Source organism: Amia ocellicauda, chromosome 11 (assembly GCF_036373705.1).
Source record: "Amia ocellicauda isolate fAmiCal2 chromosome 11, fAmiCal2.hap1, whole genome shotgun sequence".
Lineage (NCBI taxonomy): Eukaryota > Metazoa > Chordata > Actinopteri > Amiiformes > Amiidae > Amia > Amia ocellicauda.
In genome coordinates, this window is record NC_089860.1 from 935323 (window position 1) to 953765 (window position 18443).

General features: G+C 44.1%; 4 non-coding genes across 4 annotated transcripts; all 4 read right to left on the reverse strand.

Moving 5' to 3' along the window:
• Positions 1 to 14987: 14987 nt before the first annotated feature.
• On the reverse strand, positions 14988 to 15060 carry trnav-aac (transfer RNA valine (anticodon AAC)). The gene has a single exon. It is a non-coding gene; the product is annotated as a tRNA-Val (tRNA).
• Positions 15061 to 15932: 872 nt separating this feature from the next.
• trnav-cac (transfer RNA valine (anticodon CAC)) lies at positions 15933 to 16005 on the reverse strand. The gene has a single exon. It is a non-coding gene; the product is annotated as a tRNA-Val (tRNA).
• Positions 16006 to 16896: 891 nt separating this feature from the next.
• On the reverse strand, positions 16897 to 16970 carry trnav-cac (transfer RNA valine (anticodon CAC)). Its single transcript has one exon. It is a non-coding gene; the product is annotated as a tRNA-Val (tRNA).
• Positions 16971 to 17536: 566 nt separating this feature from the next.
• Positions 17537 to 17609, reverse strand: trnav-aac (transfer RNA valine (anticodon AAC)). Its single transcript has one exon. It is a non-coding gene; the product is annotated as a tRNA-Val (tRNA).
• Between the last annotated feature and the right edge of the window lie 834 nt (positions 17610 to 18443).

Below are 18443 nucleotides of genomic sequence, written 5' to 3' on the forward strand. Positions count from 1 at the left end.
TATTGAAGGGGGTGTGGAGGATCCAGAAAAACAGGTTACTGAAATTATGTTTGACGCCGTGGACTGGCCGTTCTTGAAAGAGGTCATAAACTGTATAAATGATGGTTTTGACATCTTGACCAAATGTTCGCAACTGGATTTGGTTAGAAGGAGAATATGCTGGATTATGGATTATATATCCCCCTTGAATGACGACGACGATGATAAAACAGATGACGTGTGGGGTTTTGGAGGGGGGTCTGACGGCTCAGGGGCTACTCTCTTCTAAGAGGGCGGTGTGTCGTGACGTAGTGAAGAGATAGGATAAAAGGCGCAACAATTCATTCATGGTTTAAAATTAAAGAGAATGTCTTACCCGAAAGCTGCGGATGTCGACAGGCTCTACAGGCCTCTTCAAACCCGGGATCACCCCTGGTTCTATTCCCCAGATTTTGTATACACTCCGGAACCCTCTGACTGCGGTTACTCTCCGAGACCTCAGACCCCGGTCCCTCATTACGAAACAACATGCGGTGCGATGGATGTCCAAATGAGTCTCGGGGATCCCCAGCCTCTGGAGCTCATGGAGGGCCTTGATTTTGCCGAACTGTCTACCGTCTGTGCGTCTCAGGAGGGGGTCAGTCCAATGGATGGAGAAACACCCCACAAACCACCAGGCGACCCAATGAGCATCGGACTGTCCCGGGGGCGTGATGAAGACGCAGGATTTATGCCCGGGGTATGTGACCAAGTAAGCAGAGTGGTTAAAAGCACCCTGGTGTATATTCTGAGTGCTCTCATCGACCGAGCTCTGAAAGAAGTCTGTCGGGGGTGTGAAGTGAATCACCCCAGTCAGTTGAGACACAGTTGTTTGTTTGAACCAGACCGTTACTATTTCCTGTTCTATTTCAACGTGTTTTACAGAAGACTCAACAAACCGTGGCTGAAACCGGCACTAATCAAGGCGCTGTCTTACTCCCACATACATGTCACTGCGGGACAAGTCCAGAAAATCATAGATGAGATTTTGCTGGAGCTGAAAAAGGAGCCGTTTATAATAGAGAAACTTGCGCAGCTGCTCAATGACCTGGATGAGCCGAGTAGAAAAACCGCTGGCAAGCTAAAAGCTTATTTCTTCCGTAAAGAAGTTAAAGCTGGGGGCAGCGACGAAGAATTCGACATCTACGCCACTGATTCAGACTCTGACCTGAACTAAGGGACTTTGAACATGGGGAATGTTCTGGACTGCTTCTGCAACTGGTTCTGTCATCAACACTCTGCAGCTAACCTGAGAGCGTTATTACACCATGTGCTTGACAGAAAAGTAGCCAACGCGAGCCTTTTCTCTACAGATTTAACCATCGATGAGGATCAACTTTCAAACCTGGCAAAGTGAATGGCTGCTGTAACAAAGACCGGTGGGTACGAACACTGGGATGAAGGGCTCAAGGGGGCCAAGAATGATATTAGGCCATTTCATCAACATCTGTATGACCTTTTACTGAGCATGTTTAATACACCTCTGTTTACTTTTAAAATAGGTCATATTGTTGTTTTATTTACATATGTAACTGAGGTGTGTGCCTACAAGATAAAGAAACAGGTATATTTGTTGATATAGATCAAGTAACCAATCATCTGATTTCTTTTTGTCTGGACCGTAGAAAAAATTGTTGTGTATGTTATACTTTTCTCAAATGTCTAAAAAGGGGTATCTGCTCTCCTGAAGTTGAATAAAAAACCTTGTATAAAAACTTTGCGCATAGTGTGGGTCTGTGTGGTTATTTGACAGAATGACTCGGCAAGCTCCCCAAATGCAGGAACTATACTACAACCCAGCCAAGATTGGGGGTTTGGCGGGTAAGAAGGGTTTTCAAAGAGGACTCGCTGAGGCCGGAGTGAAGGTTAATGATGTGGTTGTTTCAGAATGGTTACGGGAACAAGACGCCTATACCTTACATAAACCTCTCAGGATTAACTTTAAAAGAAACCGCGTATATGCAACTGACATAGACTCACAATGGCAAATGGATCTAGTCGATATGTCAAATTTATCAAAACATAACAATGGTCACAAATTTATGTTGATGTGTATCGATGTGTTATCAAAATATGCCTGGGCTCGCATTCTACATAATAAAACAGGTCGGGCGGTGACAAGGGCCTTTGAGGATATATTGTCCCAGGGTCGATGTCCTAAAAAACTGCAGACTGATAAAGGAAAAGAGTTTCTCAACAGAGAATTTCAGAATCTACTGAAGAGACACAAAATACATCATTTCACCACCGGTAATGAGCTTAAGGCATCGGTAGTGGAGAGGTTTAACCGCACCATAAAGACCAAAATGTGGAGATATTTTACAGCGGTCAACACGTTCAAATATTTTGATAAAGTTCAGGATTTTATCGATACTTACAACCAAGGGTATCACACCAGTATTAAAATGAAGCCTATAGATGTGGATCAAAGTAATTCTTTTAAGGTCTATAAAAAATTATACGGACCATTTATTAAGAAGGGAAAATCTACTTATAAGTTCAACATCGGTGATGTGGTTCGCGTTTCAAAGCTAAGGAGTACTTTTGCCAAAGGTTATGAACAAACATTTTCTTACGAATATTTTACAGTTACCGAACAGTTGGCTAGAGACCCCCCCGTGTACCGGTAAAAAGACTATGACGGGGAGGATATAGAAGGAACGTTTTACGAAGCCGAGTTACAAAAAATTATTGTGGGTAAAGACAGTGTATACAGAGTTGAAAAGATATTTGCTGAAAAAACCCAGAACCGGAAAAAATATGTGTTGGTGAAATGGCTTGGATGGCCTGAAAAGTTCAATAGTTGGGTCCCGGAACAACAGGTTTGCGATATTCAATCCTTATAACAACATGCCCGCGGGTGTGTTGGGGGCATTACTTTCGATACTAAAGATCGAATCAGGAGGCTTCTACGTGACTCTACCCAGTAACGCCTCTCTCGATATATACCCTAAAAATGAAATATCCAGTTACACGGTACAATTTGGAAAATCTATAGATCTAAGGGGGTCGTGGGAAGTGGGGTTGGCGGAAATACAGTATCCTTACACTTGGGCTGTTTTACAAGATAAGGATGCCACCTTCGCCATTTTTGATGATGTTAAAAAGAGTCAATGGACATTCACGATACAAGGAGTTTATTATGACAATGTGGATAAAATATTAGATGAGATGCATAAACAGTTCTCAGAAGGCACCCCCAACATCAAGCTATATTACAACCCTATTAAAAACAGAGTGTACAAGGTGTCAAAACCAGGTATTAGCATTCAAACCAGGGGCCAACTGGGGCGTATATTAGGGTTCTATTCTGACACAGAGAGCAGGTTCTCAGAAGTGGTGTGGCGGCTTCTACACTCTTTATGTGTATACGGATATCATAACCCACCAGAGGGTTGGGGATAGTTATGTCCCCCTTTTGAGAAATGTACTTATTAAAGGTAAAAGCAATGACATGGTCACAATTACTTATGACAAACCACACTACGTACCAGTCTCAAAGACCCACTTTGACAACATCACGATCAAAGTAAAATCGGATCAGAATATCAACGTACCCTTCCGCTTCGGTAAAGTTAATGTCAAACTACATTTTCGACCCCTGAAACAGTGTGTACATTATTAAAATGGCTACCTCGAGGGGTTATGTAGATCCTAGCGCCTATGTGGATTATTACAAGATGCAAGATGGAACGGCTTGCCCGGTTTTGTAGGAGCCCCCACAATGTATGGCGTCAGTCTAGGAGGACTCTTTCGTGGTCTCTTTAGAATGGCCGTACCCCTGCTTAAGAGAGGCTTTGCTATAGCCAGACCCCACTTGAAATCAGCGGCTAAAAATATTGTTAGTGACGTGTTCACCAATGTTATGAACCGGGCAGCTAGCCATGAGCATCAGGAGGGTTCGGGTCTCATGGTAATGGCGAGGAGGGGGGGTAAAAGAAGAAACAGCATGTGTCCACCAGGGCGACGAAGATCCGTGGCTAACAAAAAACGAGGAATCTCTCATTCTTCAACATATCGTGGAAACACTCGGAGAAGGAAGCAGCACAAGAAAAAACCTGCAAAAAGAAAGTCTCAAAGAAAGAAAAATAGAGCCTCAGGATACATCTTTTAAACATGTCTTTTGTCCACAGTCTATCGGAAGAATGCGTCAAATCAGAACTGGATCTGTTTACAGTTCCATACACTCAAACGAGTATAGATAAGATCATATATGTAGAGATTCCCCCTCTTTCTGCAATTTCAGACACGGCCTCTCTGGAGTTTTTTAAAGCTGGCAATGGCGAGGATTATATTGATTTGAATAACACATTTATTTTAATGAACTGTAAAGTGACTGATTAGGATGGCGATGCAATCGAGAAGACGGCCAACGCTGGGGTCATCAATTACCCGGTGGCCACCATGTTTTCACAGGTGGATGTGACCCTGGGAGATCGGCTCATTAGTCAAAGCAGCAATACTTACCCCTATAGAGCCATGATGGAGTGTAAACTTAATTATAGTGAGGAGACCCTAAGCAAACAGTTCAGCCCCGGCCTTTTCTTCAAAGACATCCCGGAAGCTATGGACGACAAGGATCCAGAGGGACTCAATAAGGGTTTGCAAAAAAGAACGGCCTCTTCAACAGAAGGGAGGACCTTTGAGCTAATGGGGCATATCCATGCAGACATATTTTTCCAAGAAAAACTCATGCTCAACGGGGTAGACATAAAAATTAAAATGATCCGTAGTAAAAGTACTTTTTGTCTGATGACCCCTGATACTGAAAAATATAAACTGAGCATATTATCGGCCTCGCTGTTTGTGAAAAAAGTGTCCGTCTCCCCGGCGGTTAAACTAGGACACGCGCAGGCGTTAAGTACCCGATCGAAAGAGTCTATATGAAAGTCCACAGTATCCCCGCAGGGACACGGGTGATGAACCAGGAAAATCTGTTTCTAGGACAGCTCCCAAAACAGGTTATTATAGGTCTCGTGGATAATGATGCATTTACCGGGGTTTACAACAAGAACCCCTTTAACTTTAAACATTATAACGTGGAATTTATAGTATTGTACGTCGATGTTGTGCAGGTTCCATCCAGACCTTTTCAACCTGACTTTGAAAACGGCAATGCGGTTCGTGAATATTACAGTCTAGTACTGGCTAAGGGTCGCCATCTCAAGGATCAAACTCTGCTGATCGATCGCCGGGAATACTGCAGCGGTTACACCCTGTACGGTTTCAACCTGACCCCTGACGAAGAGTGTGGACAACATTTTTCACTGATAAAGACGGGCAATATGCGTTTGGAGATGCGTTTCAAGCAGCCTCTACCACGCACTGTAAATATGGTCGTGTATGCTGTGTTTGACAACATTATTGAGGTGCATCAGAGGAGAAACGTTCTGTATGATTATTATTAAAATGAACACCAGAGAGCTCAACCACATCATGAATGCCCTGGCCGGCTCACGGAAACTGTTTCAAGGAGTCTACGCCTGCGATCAGCTGCCTAAATTTAAGATCAAGAATTTACCTGCAATGTACATAATCAACACACACCCTAAAAATATGCCCGGAGAACATTGGCTGGTTATTTATCTAAGGGAGGACCAACGTGGTGAATTTTTTGATTCCTATGGAAACCCCCCAGATTTCAGACCTTTCCCTCGGAAGATCAATAACTTTCTGCTCAACAACTGTCAAGAAAGCATTTACAGCTGTCGTCAAGTACAAAGTCTTCAGACCTTCACTTGTGGTCAACACTGTGTGTTTTTCTTATATCATAGATCTAAAGGAAGGTCATACCCCGATATTATGGCCTTGTACAGTGAGGATTTAGGCCAAAATGATAAAAAAGTGGCAGAGTTTGTCAGGACACTGTGGACCCCCCCTTATAACACAATGACTTACGACCCTAGCCAGCCATGTATACAGATGGGGTGTTCTTGTGAGGATTTTAATAGATGTCATGCGTGTTAAGGTGAAAAAATAATGAAAACAGCCTTTTAATCATTAGTTTTGTTTTTATTCAACACAATTCTTATACAAAGCAGGGGTTATGTTATAAATAAATGTACAACATTTGAAAATAAAAAAAATAAAATAAAAAATTGTTTGTCGGGTCATTATTTACAGGGGAGACAAATAAAAACATGAGATTAATAAGCTTCCCAACGATGGATAGATCCTGAGGATGGTCGCTCAGCACGGTCAGAGTAATGAGATATCGGAGTCAGATCAGGCTCCACCTCTTTACACAGACGGATTTTTTGTCGCGTTTCCTGGTTAGGAACTGTGGATTGGGGCATGTTCAGACAGGCCATCGCCTGTAGGAAAGCATTCCAGCCTACAGGTCGGCGACTATCGGGTACCTTATTAGTGCTAGTGACACTCTTCAACAAATCAAACATGTGTGAACCTTTGATCAGTTGTCCTTTAAAAACAAATTCACCCTGTTCATTCCAAGCCGTTACCCGCGGTTTCTGAACCATTTTGTGCAGGATATATTCTGCATGTCTTTTGCTTCTGGCCGGCATGTTTCTCAAAACATCCGTTACAACATCTCCCTCTGAACTCTCAACAGGTTCGGTCACCGCAACATCTTTATCAACCGTACCCCCCGCATCAGCCCCAGAACCATTTTCTTGAGAGGCCATGGTTAAAGTTAAAATGTTTTGATCTTTTTCACCCTGTCTAACCAGACGGAGGTAGCGCTGTAACGTGTTGGTATACAACTGGGCTTTGGAATACTGATTTAAATCGGCCCTGGCCTGTATAGCTTTCATTTCAGAGTCCAGGTTGTTTTCGGCCGTTTGTCTAATGGGCTCTGGCCCGACAACATTTTTTCTCAGTTTCTCAAGCTGCTCCTGAGGGATCAAAAACATTTTCTGAGCATATTCCATTATTAACCCACTCTGGAAGCTAGAAGACTGGTTAGGAAAGGCACGGCTATGCTCAACAGCGGTCCTATAAAACCCCCGGTTTGATTAATCTTCTTTCTTTTTCTTTTAATAGAATACTTCTTATTAGCGATGATCTTGATAACCGCTTTTTGTTTTTTGAGTTTAGAATGTTGAGAAGGGGTTAGGGGTATATTACCGCGTAAGATGTTAAAAGCTATTTCACACAGGGTCTCGATCAAATCCGAGGGGGCCCCTGCCAGCACAGCTTTCCTATGGCGCGGGCTCCCCTCAAATAACATTTGCAAAAGCGGCAGATTTCTTTTAATCCGAACAGACATTCTTATTTATTTCCTTTTCTTTAGCACATACACTGCCGGCCAATCGGGCGGGCACAAACCTGTTCTGAGGCGAAAGTCTTCTGGGGTTTGTGCTTTTAAGTCCGCAATCAAGTACCCGTAGGGTTTTTTGGTGGCATCCTCAAATGCCTCCAAAAAGAACTTGGTCTGGTTAGGGTACATTTGACGAGCCAAGACGGTGACCTGTAGTTTATCTCTGGGGTTTTTAAAAAGAATTATATAATTGGCATTTAAATTAATAGTGCGGCTTTTTTTACCTTGAAAAAATAGATTTTGAACTAAATAAATAATACTTAAATTCCTATGATGAGTGTACTTTGTGAAAGCTTTTTCCACTTCACTGTTGTCACCGGCCTGCTCCATCAGGTCATCAAGGATCACTAGATTAGTTTGACCGGGCGGGAACAAGTCATCGTCACACAACGAGGCGGGGAGACCTTGCACAAATTTCAGATTATTTTTTTTCGAAGCCAAATCATCGTAGAGAGGTTGCCAGCAAGAGTAACACCACACTATGTTGTCAAGAGCTTGGGACACGGTTGCGTCCACATCTTCTATGATGTTCTTTATAAGATAGCTCTTCCCCGAATTGGAGGGACCGGCTATAATACAGGAGAAAGGGTGTTGAAGTCTGTTATCAAAACCACCGCTAATATCCATAAGGCAGAGTGGTATAATCAGTCTTCAAGACTCTTTTATTGTACACCACCCTGAACCGTTTGTTTAGTGATCTATTTTCCAACGTGTACCCCTTTTTATTGCAATAGATCTGATTTCCGGCTGTAATAATCTCACGAGGAGGCGCGTCTTTCTCGGTTACAAAACTTTCTACCAGGGTCGTCAGAGACTTGATGTTAATGAGCTTGTTGTTACAATGTTTCAGAGTGAAACCCTTAACTTTCATACAGGTCTTACCCGCAGCCGTTCTGTATGCGTAAGTCTTAGGACCCCCTGAAACAAACTCCACTATGTGGTCCTGAGGATCTAGTTCGCTCGTTAACTCCCCAAGGTAGTCCCCGAGGGGAGGGACCCAATCCCCTGGCCTGGTGACAAAGATTACAGAGTCAGTATCATGATAGAGCGTGCGTTCCTGCAACTGATCCATTAAGTTGTACAGTTCAAGCCGGGCGTAAGCCGTGGTAAAAACCGCTATGAAAACATTAACGTTCCCCTGTTTGGTGGGGAAATCTTTAGGGGCCCTCCACTGGACCTGTGCCACGTGGTCATTTAAGAATTGAAAGTGTGATACTGCATGTTGTTTGGAAAACATAAATTCTATAAACTGTTCAGGGGTTTTAATCATGGTTGTGTTTAGACGGTAATTTCTTTCCCCAAACTTACCCCACAGACTGTTTAAAATCAGTTTGGACATTTGTCTCTTGGCGGGGTTTACAGTTATGTTCCCCGGCTCTAGACGGATCCCTTCCTTTTCAAAATATTGATGAACGTATCGCTCTTTGGCCGCGGAGTCAACACACCATGAGGGATAGCCCGATGCCTCCTGTTTCCCTTTCAGATGGGTCATAATGTAATCAGCAAAAAGAGTATCAGGTTTTTCAGAAAAATGCCAAACCTCATACACCTTACCGACTCTGTAACCTTTCTCCACCGCCTTGTCAAGCTCAATGCTACACCAGACACCCGTCAGCGCTCTCTCTTCATCACTGTGCAGACAAGAGGTAGTTTGATTTTCAGTTTCCACACACGTTCTACACAGAGGGAACATCAATTTTCCCGAACACCTGTAAGGCAACACGGGTAAGAACAGCTCACGAGGAGGGTACATGGTGACTTTGATCAAACCAAAGTAATGTCCGATTTTGAGAAAGTCACGATAAACAATGGTTGGACGCCCCACCGGGTACATTTTGGTCTTGTTGACATAAGGGTACAGACTGGTGAAATCATAGTAATCTACTCTCTCACCCTCCTTTACCTCATAATGTAAACAGAGGGCGTTGGTACGACCCCCAAATAACGCATCACGGGGCTCTAGACGTTCAGGAAAGTCCAAGGTTTCCATAAACCGTTGTACCCCCGCATCCTGTTGCTTCAGGGTCGTCCACTCGTGTTCCCAAATCACCAGCACGTTCAAACCATAGGTGTTTTTTAAAGTTTCAATTCGTTCCTGGAAATCATAGTACATATCACGTCGCTAAAACCGTCTAAGTAGTAAGGCCCCATTTTGACTTTCCCTTGATTTAAAGCATGTCTGATGAAGATGTTATCCCGGGCACTCAGGTATTCCAGCCACTGTATGGAGACAGTCGAAAAGTTCTTTTGTCTAGCACGATAGTTGTCAGAAGTGGTGACCGCTATAGTGTTTTTCTGCAAGAAATTGGACCGATACATTTTCATGCAGAGAGACGCTATGGTCACACTTTGCAAAGGGTCGAGACCCGATGTGTTGATAACCTCGGCGCAGAAACGCACACAGGCTTCTTTAAGGATCACCACATCATTTTTACAATAAGCGGCCATCTCTTCTCGGTATTGTACCATTTAAAGAATTCGTCCCTCTCATGAGACATCATAGTATCAACCCCATAATAAGAGGCGGGCGGGTAGGACCCTCGATAATTTTGAGTGTTCTTAGTATTAAAAAAATGGCAGAACCAACCTTTCTTCTGAGCCTCAAAACCCAGAGCCTTAGGCAAAGCGCTCAATTTCATGGGGAGGAAATTTAACGAGTCTATGTAACGTTAGTTGAAAGCTTCGTCGGTGAAACACATGATCTTGCTACCCTGAGCTATTATTTTTGGGGTCACCCCATTTTCCACCAGATACTTCATCAAAATGTAAGAATCATAACCCTTAGCATTGTGGGCAATAAATGTGTAATTGAGGTATTTTGGACCGCGATACCGCGTAATGATTTCCCTGACACAACTCTCACCGCTAGCTGACCACTCACGATCCAACATGTCAATACAGTGTATATAATTAGCAACGTGGACCCCGTTTTCTTGCCGGCATTCAAAAGCAAAAAAGACATACCGGTTGTGCGGCGGCTCCTTTTTAACCGGCTGAATAAAGCACTGGTGTTCGGACCCCGGGGTTAAATCAGCATTACAGATCCTGCATCTCGGCTCCAGACATTTGTGTGGTTTAACCTCATGAAAACGGTACTGGAGGCAACACTGCGGGCAATATTTAGTTTGATCACAATAACTCAGTTTTTTAACCCCCTCAGCAGCGGCCCTCTGTACCTTATGCTCGGAAAAACAGAACGCAGAGAGACAAATCCTTAAGCAATCTTTTCATCGGATGGTAGGGGCCAAACCCTTACAACATTGGGGATTGAATCAGACGTTACAGTAACCGTCACAGCGGTGCTTAAGCTTATCATTGAAGGCCTTATAACAACAATGACAAGCATACGAACAACCCAAAAAAGCCGTCAAACTCTTTATTCCAAAGTAATGACTATCACTTAGGAAGAGAAACAGTGTCTGTGTATGGGTTTCAGGATGTGTCTGAAATTTCACAAATACTTCCTTTACCTCACAACGGTACCACACAACAATTTTTAAAGACAACAACTCCTCAAACTTGGTGATGTCTGAAAAGGCAACCATCTGTTGAGAGTTTAAGCCGGCCCTCTGATGAAGCATTAAAGCCTCTTGCAGAGCTTGGGGTTCAGGCATGTCGGGGGTGAGTAATTTTATTAAACTGTAAGCAAAACAGAGCTTATTGTCCCCACTGGAACTCACCACTAATTGCCTGAGCTTGGTCCTAATTATGTCGTTCTTCAAGCATTTCGACAGTCTTCTAAGCACCCCACCCTCAGGGTTACGAACCACATTCATTACCAGAGACAGACTTTCATCAGCTATGATGGCTGCGTTACTTTGCAATAACGCTTCGATTTTAGCCAGACGTCTAAATTATCTCCACTCAGCATTACAGATAGGTTGCTAAACAAATCATCCCCTCTGAGTTCTAACTGTACAACATCTCGAGGTCTGACCCTTTCAGCAACCTGTTCAAGCATTTTCTGCAAGGCCTCGTATATGTTGACAAATATTTCTGCATAATTGTCACAATTTAAAAGTTCTGCAAAATTAAAACGCTGAATCATTTCAAAATTGTTATAGGCCGGTCTATCTATAATCACGGGATCACTGGTACTCTTGGACACATCATCATTTTGAACAAAGCCTTCACCCCCTACATTCTCACAGAGCATGTCCTCCACAGCCTTATCAGTCTCAGAACCCTCCAAATTCCAAACACCCCCACTGCTGACATCTACAAAACCCCCTTTTTGAGGAGGCTCATTTAAAGCCTGTAAAAGTCCTTCAAAGATATCCAACCGGTTAATGTCAAGACCCTCCTCTATAGTGATGGCTGCTTCTGCCGCCATCCTGTGTTCTAATTGTTTCAAATCATTTATAATAGGGGCAGAATTTGGTCGGGGTAGCTCCTCCAAAGCCTCCACCATTTCAAACAAATCGGGGTGAACTAGGGGGTGAACCTCTATAAGCGCTACCGGTGGGAGGTGGTTATTTAGATCATTGACCATCTGTAACAGGTCGGGGTTCACCGGTAATTCTGTTAATTCACATTCTATCGGTGGTAATTGGGGGTTATTTAAATCATTTATCATTTGTAATAGTTCCAGGTTCATTGAGACATCAGAGGAGTTCACAACAGGGCCGGGGATGTTCTCTCGGGAAGGTCTTTTTGGGGCCCTAGCTTGTTCATAATCCTTTAGTTTGTGAGTTCTTTTACCAAGTCAGGACATTTTTTAATTTATTTTTTATTTTTCCAACAACCCACAATAGTAAGGCGTTTTGTGTCTATTAAAACATTAAATACGGTACAATTCGTTAGTAAGGGTATTAATAAGGGTGTTTTGGCTCTCTATCAGCAGGTTTTGCCCCACTAACACAAGTCTTTGATTTTGTAACAAAGTATGTAGCAACTCATGCCGACCTTCAGGAAGAAGCTCCGGGGGCTGGTGGCCTGGCTCAGCTTCAAAGGATGGTCGCTCCGGTAAATCTCGGTCGAAGGAGGCAAGGAGCGAGTGTATACTCATGGACGGAGACCAAGAAGGCCTTTGCGGTGACACCCTGGCCAAGCGCGGGGTACTGTTCCGCGTTTCTGTAGCCAAGAAACGGGTCTGGGGGGACGATGTTGAAACCAGGCCGTCGTTGGGTGGTGTGTCAGCCCTGACTGACGGCGACCCCTGAGGTTGTTGGATGCCTGTATTTGTTCCGCCCGACAATGCGGCGGGCTGAATCTGGGGTGTTGAATTACCCCCAGAAGGCTGTGGCCTGAGTAGATGTTGGGGGGTCTCCAAGACCACCGTGGGGGATCCTCTCGGTGATCTCACCGGGAAAGATGTTTGATCCCACTTAGACGGGGTAATTGTCATCAATAGCTCATTCACAGAATGACTATCCCAAGAGTCTTGGGAAGAATAAAAATATACATTACATTTACATCTTTAAACGGCGACAGAAATCAAACTTAAAACAACATGTCCAGGACATTCAAAACCTTTAGCTTTTTTAGACCTTTGAAAATAGCCTTAGACATTCACTACAACGCCTTATTATTTACAGACAATATATTTATTAGGACTTGATAATAAATGTAAAACAGAGAAGCCGCTGTAAATAAACTGTTTCTTAAATGTTTCTTTAAAAACTGTAATATTGTTAATAAAACACACACACACACAACAACATTTCATTTTTAAACGAACCTTCCAAGTGTAAACGCTTCCTGATCCCGGGACTTCCTGTTTCACAAACGTTTTCACGATCTGTTTAAATATTAAATACAATGAACACCTTCAAGCCTTTTCCTACAACCACTTTAAAACAGAAGTATAATAGCGGGAGATAAGCCAAACAACTTACTAAACCCTTTCGGACGGCTTTACTTCCTAACCAGACGGTACGGCAATCGGTCATTTCTAAACACGTTCCCCAGAAACAAGCCTAGACCTGTCCGGACTTCTAAAGATCTTTCCCAGAACCCCCCGCCCTACAGGAAACGGTCACCCATCGCTTAAATATTAGCCCTCAACGGGCAAACAAAGCCCTTTTAAAAACATTAAAGTTTGAAATATCTTACTTACCTCCACAGAATAATCGTTTCTTATGTTTTTCGGCTGGTTTAGCTTTTTGCACCGCTGTGAAGGTAAGAGACATGTTTAACCTTTAACCACACCGCTTTATAAAAAGCTTTAACCTCTTACAGGCTGCAGATATATACTCACAGCTATCAGATACCGGGGCTGACGGCCTTTCAGATTCTTGAAAGGTTACGGTTCTCGAAGGTAAAACGAAACAAGCCCTCGATGTGGAAGGCCTTTCGTTGTCTCGAACCACATTTCTTAATACTGTTAGACAGGATAATTTTTTTAAATTAACAAAACTGGACTCAAACATCTTTAAAATCGTTATACAAACAAACAGGGGTTTAGTTCTTACCCGGTCGGCAGACAGCCTGTCTAGGGATAACCACTTCTCTTGGTCGATCCTCGGAGACATTAATCACAGGCCTTTCGATAGTTTCTGTGTAATTAAAGAGACCGGCATTAATATATATTAAAACGTTTTCATAACTCTAATGAGCCGCTTCAAAACCACACACACCCATGCATAAGAACCCATGAGCGCAAACACAAAATTCTTACCGTCGTTGTTCCAGATGATCTCCTCAGCGTTGGAATGAACTCCTGTTGACTGGCTGAAAAATAATTTTACAGAACTTAAAACAGATGTTATAGCCTTATTTACAATACATGCACACAACACGCTCTGAGTCAATGAAAATAATCTGAAGACTTGCCTAAAAACTCGTTTAAATCGAATCGCTGATGTTGTTTCCGGACATTGTTGATCTTTAGTCTTAAATCGAAAGGTCAGTATGAGTCTGTCGAGCTGAAGACCAGACCTTCATACTTATACTGATGGCCACATGCCGGATCTGCTTGTAAGGCATTGTTCTGGTCTGGCCTTTGTGCCGCCCTGTTACCAATTAACATATCAAAACCAACCAATAAAATGACACTGCATCAAATTTCAAATAGAAACCAAGATGGAGACGATCTCTCTCCTCTCTACTCTAAACTTTTATTAGAACCTTTTGGTCTCTCAAAAAAACATTTTTAAGCATCAAGACCTATAGTCAACAACCACTAAGAATATTTCAGGCCTTTATAAGCACTAAAAAACAACCTGAGCCTAGAAAATAACTATAAAGATCTAAAATAACTAGCGCTTTTACAGTGATTTTTTTTTTTTTTTAATAGCGATGCTTTGTTTGGTATTAAACAAGTCACAAACTACTCAGAACAGCGTTTATCCCCGCAAAAGAGATATTTGGGTTTATTTTACAAAGCTTATAAATTATATAGGTTAAAAGTATTCTGAATGTTTTGATATCACACGCCATACCAACAGTTGTCTTCTACACCTTACGGTAGCAACAAATCTAACTACTGCTTTACTTTAACAATAATAATGACGGCGACCACGATGACAACAAGAACAACAACAACAAGAACAACAACAACAACATCATCATCATCATCATCATCAGATTTTAATTAAAAGTGGCTACACCAGCGTTTACAATTTCAACCTGTCGACGGACGGACGCTCTGAGTGCATCGATTGCGGGCACTCCAATGAAGAAAAGACACCCACCGCCTCCGGGGAACCACGAGGGCAAGCATGACGAAAAGGGCCAGCCCACAGTAGGCTGTTTCCGCCCGGTTTCGAACCGGGGACCTTTCGCGCGTTAGGCGAACGTGATAACCGCTACACTACGGAAACTGACACCGCTGCCTCTTGCTTCAAATGGTTACCGTTAAAGCCTGCTGGTAAAACGGGCTCAGGTGTTTCAGGTCGGCTAGGCTGTGAGATGGCGTCTGAAGTGCGGCGAAAGGATGCCATTTTCACTGACCTGTTTGGCATTGCTAAAGGGCACATCAGGACACTTCGGAAACTCTTTTAAAGGCAGGACGCCCTGCGCTCTGACAGTGCCTGCACTTAACCCAACAAGGTGATGCTGAATGGCTTGTTCAAACGTCTGGTGGTCTTCCTTCACCACCAGACTATCAGAGCTATTGTGCCTTCTACACCTTACGGTAGCAACAAATCTAACTACTGCTTTACTTTAACATTAATAATGACGGCGACTACGACGACAACAAGAATAACAACAACAACATCTTCATCATCAGATTTTAATTAAAAGTGGCTACACCAGCGTTTACAATTTCAACCTGTCGACGGACGGACGCTCTGAGTGCACCGATTTCGGGACACTTCGGAAACTCTTTCAAAGGCAGGACGACCTGCGCTCTGACAGTGCCTGCGTTTAGCCCTACAAGGTGATGCTGAATGGCTTGTTCAAACGGCTGGTGGTCTTCCGTCACCACCAGACTATCAGAGCTATACTGCGCCTTCAACTACATAAGAGTAACAGCAATGTCGCCGATCCTGCTACGGTCGTATTGTAACAGCAACAACATGTATCGATTTTAAAAGTGTCAGTTCCAGTGCCTCGCAAAGCTACCCTTCTGCGATTGTTTGTTCTCAAGGTCAGGATTTCTTGCCACTCCGAGGAAGAGAAAACGACGGCCGGCCTTGGGGCAGAGAGATGGCGACGGGTAACACGGCACTGGCACGCGTGCACTGCGGGTTGTTTCCGCCCGGTTTCGAACCAGGGACCTTTCGCGTGTGAGGCGAACGTGATAGCCACTACACTACGGAAACCGACCCGTCCTGGTGTTTCAAATGGCTCCCATCGAAGCCGGCTGGTAAAACGCGCACAGGGGTTTCCCGTGGGCCAGCCTGTGAGATAAAGGTTTCTATTTTCACTGACCTATTTTGCATTGCTAAAGGGCACATCAGGACACTTTGGAAACTCTTTCAAAGGAAGAACGCCCTGAGCTATGACGAGACTTACACTTACCCTAACAAGGTGATGCTCAATGGCTTGTTCAAACAGCTGCTGCTCGTCTTGTGCCACCATCAGACAATCACAAAGCTATTGTGCCTTCTACACCTTACGGTAGCAACAAATCTAACTACTGCTTTACTTTAACAATAATAATGACGGCGACCACGACGACAACAAGAAAAACCAAAGAACAACAACAACAACAAGAACAAGAACAACAACATCATCATCATCATCATCATATTTTAATTAAAAGTGGCTACACCAGCGTTTACAATTTCAACCTGTCGACGGACGGACGCTCTGAGTGCACCGATTTCGGGACACTTAGGATACTCTATCAAAGGCAGGTCGCCCTGCGCTCTGACAGTGCCTGCACTCAGCCCAACAAGGTGATGCTGAATGGCTTGTTCAAACGGCTGGAGGTCTTCCGTCACCACCAGACTATCAGAGCTATACTGCGCCTTCGACTACATAAGAGTAACAGCAATGTCGCTGATCCTGCTACGGTCGTATTGTAACAGCTACAACATGTATCGATTTTAAAAGTGTGAGTTCCAGCGCCTCGCAAAGCTACCCTTCTGCGATCGTTTGTTCTCAAGGTCAGGATTTCTTGCCACTCCGAGGAAGAGAAAACGACGGCCGGCCTTGGGGCAGAGAGATGGCGACGGGTAACATGGCACTGGCACGCGTGCACCGCGGGTTGTTTCCGCCCGGTTTCGAACCGGGGACCTTTCGCGTGTGAGGCGAACGTGATAGCCACTACACTACGGAAAACGACCCGTCCTGGCGTTTCGAATGGCTCCCATCGAAGCAGGCTGATAAAACGCGCACAGGCGTTTCCCGTGGGCCAGCCTGTGAGATAAAGGTTTCTATTTTCACTGACCTATTTTGCATTGCTAAAGGGCACATCAGGACACTTTGGAAACTCTTTCAAAGGCAGGACGCCCTGCGCTCTGACAGTGCCTGCACTTAGCCCAACAAGGTGATGCTGAATGGCTTGTTCAAACGTCTGGTGGTCTTCCTTCACCACCAGACTATCAGAGCTATTGTGCCTTCTACACCTTACGGTAGCAACAAATCTGACTACTGCTTTACTTTAACAATAATAATGACAGCGACTACGACGACAACAAGAACAACAAGAACAACAACAACAACATCATCATCATCATCATCAGATTTTAATTAAAAGTGGCTACACCAGCGTTTACAATTTCAACCTGTCGACGGACGGACGCTCTGAGAGCACCGATTTCGGGCACTCCAATGAAGAAAAGCCACCCACCGCCTGCGGGGAACCACAAGGGCAAGCAGGACGAAAAGGGCCGGCCCAAAGCAGGCTGTTTCCGCCCGGTTTCGAACCGGGGACCTTTCGCGCGTTAGGCGAATGTGATAACCGCTACACTACGGAAACTGACAACGCCGCCTCTTGCTTCAAACGGTTACCGTTGGAGCCTGCTGGTAAAACGGGCTCAGGCGTTTCAGGTCGGCTAGACTGTGAGATGGCGTCTGAAGTGCCGCGAAAGGATGCCATTTTCACAGACCTGTTTGGCATTGCTAAAGGGCACATCAGGACACTTCGGAAACTCTTTCAAAGACAGGACGCCCTGCGCTCTGACAGTGCCTGCACTTAACCCAACAAGGTGATGCTGAATGGCTTGTTCAAACGGCTGGTGGTCTTCCGTCACCACCAGACTATGAGAGCTATACTGCGCCTTCAACTACATAAGAGTAGATAGTAGGGTTTTTTGGGCGCGGCCTATTTTGTTATGACGTATGCCCTAAGCTTATTAATATTCCTACGTCATAATTGGGGGGCGTGATTTTAGGTAGAGTTATTTCCTTAATTATTCCTACGTCATATCCGTCAGAAAGTGTGCACCCATAAAACCCTGAACAACAAGGCCACCCATAAATACCCCCACCCCTCTGAAGGCAACGCCCCGAAACTCTCCTCTCTATTTAAGAACCCGCGCTTCTATTAGGCAATACCTCTTTAATTCTCAGCTTCTGAAACATCCCGCTTCTTCATCATGTCCAGCGACATCAACATGAAACCCCGCAAGAAACAATCCCGGGCAAGGGTTCCTGTACTCACCAATTTGAAGATTGAACGCTCCTGGGTGTTGTTCTGGGGGGCTCGACGGGGTTACCGCTTTAAAAGGGATCCCAGCTATGTTGGAGTGGAGCTTCTTGCTTTGGGAGAGAAGGAGGGTACGTTGGAACCTTTTGAGACGGTAATTGAATA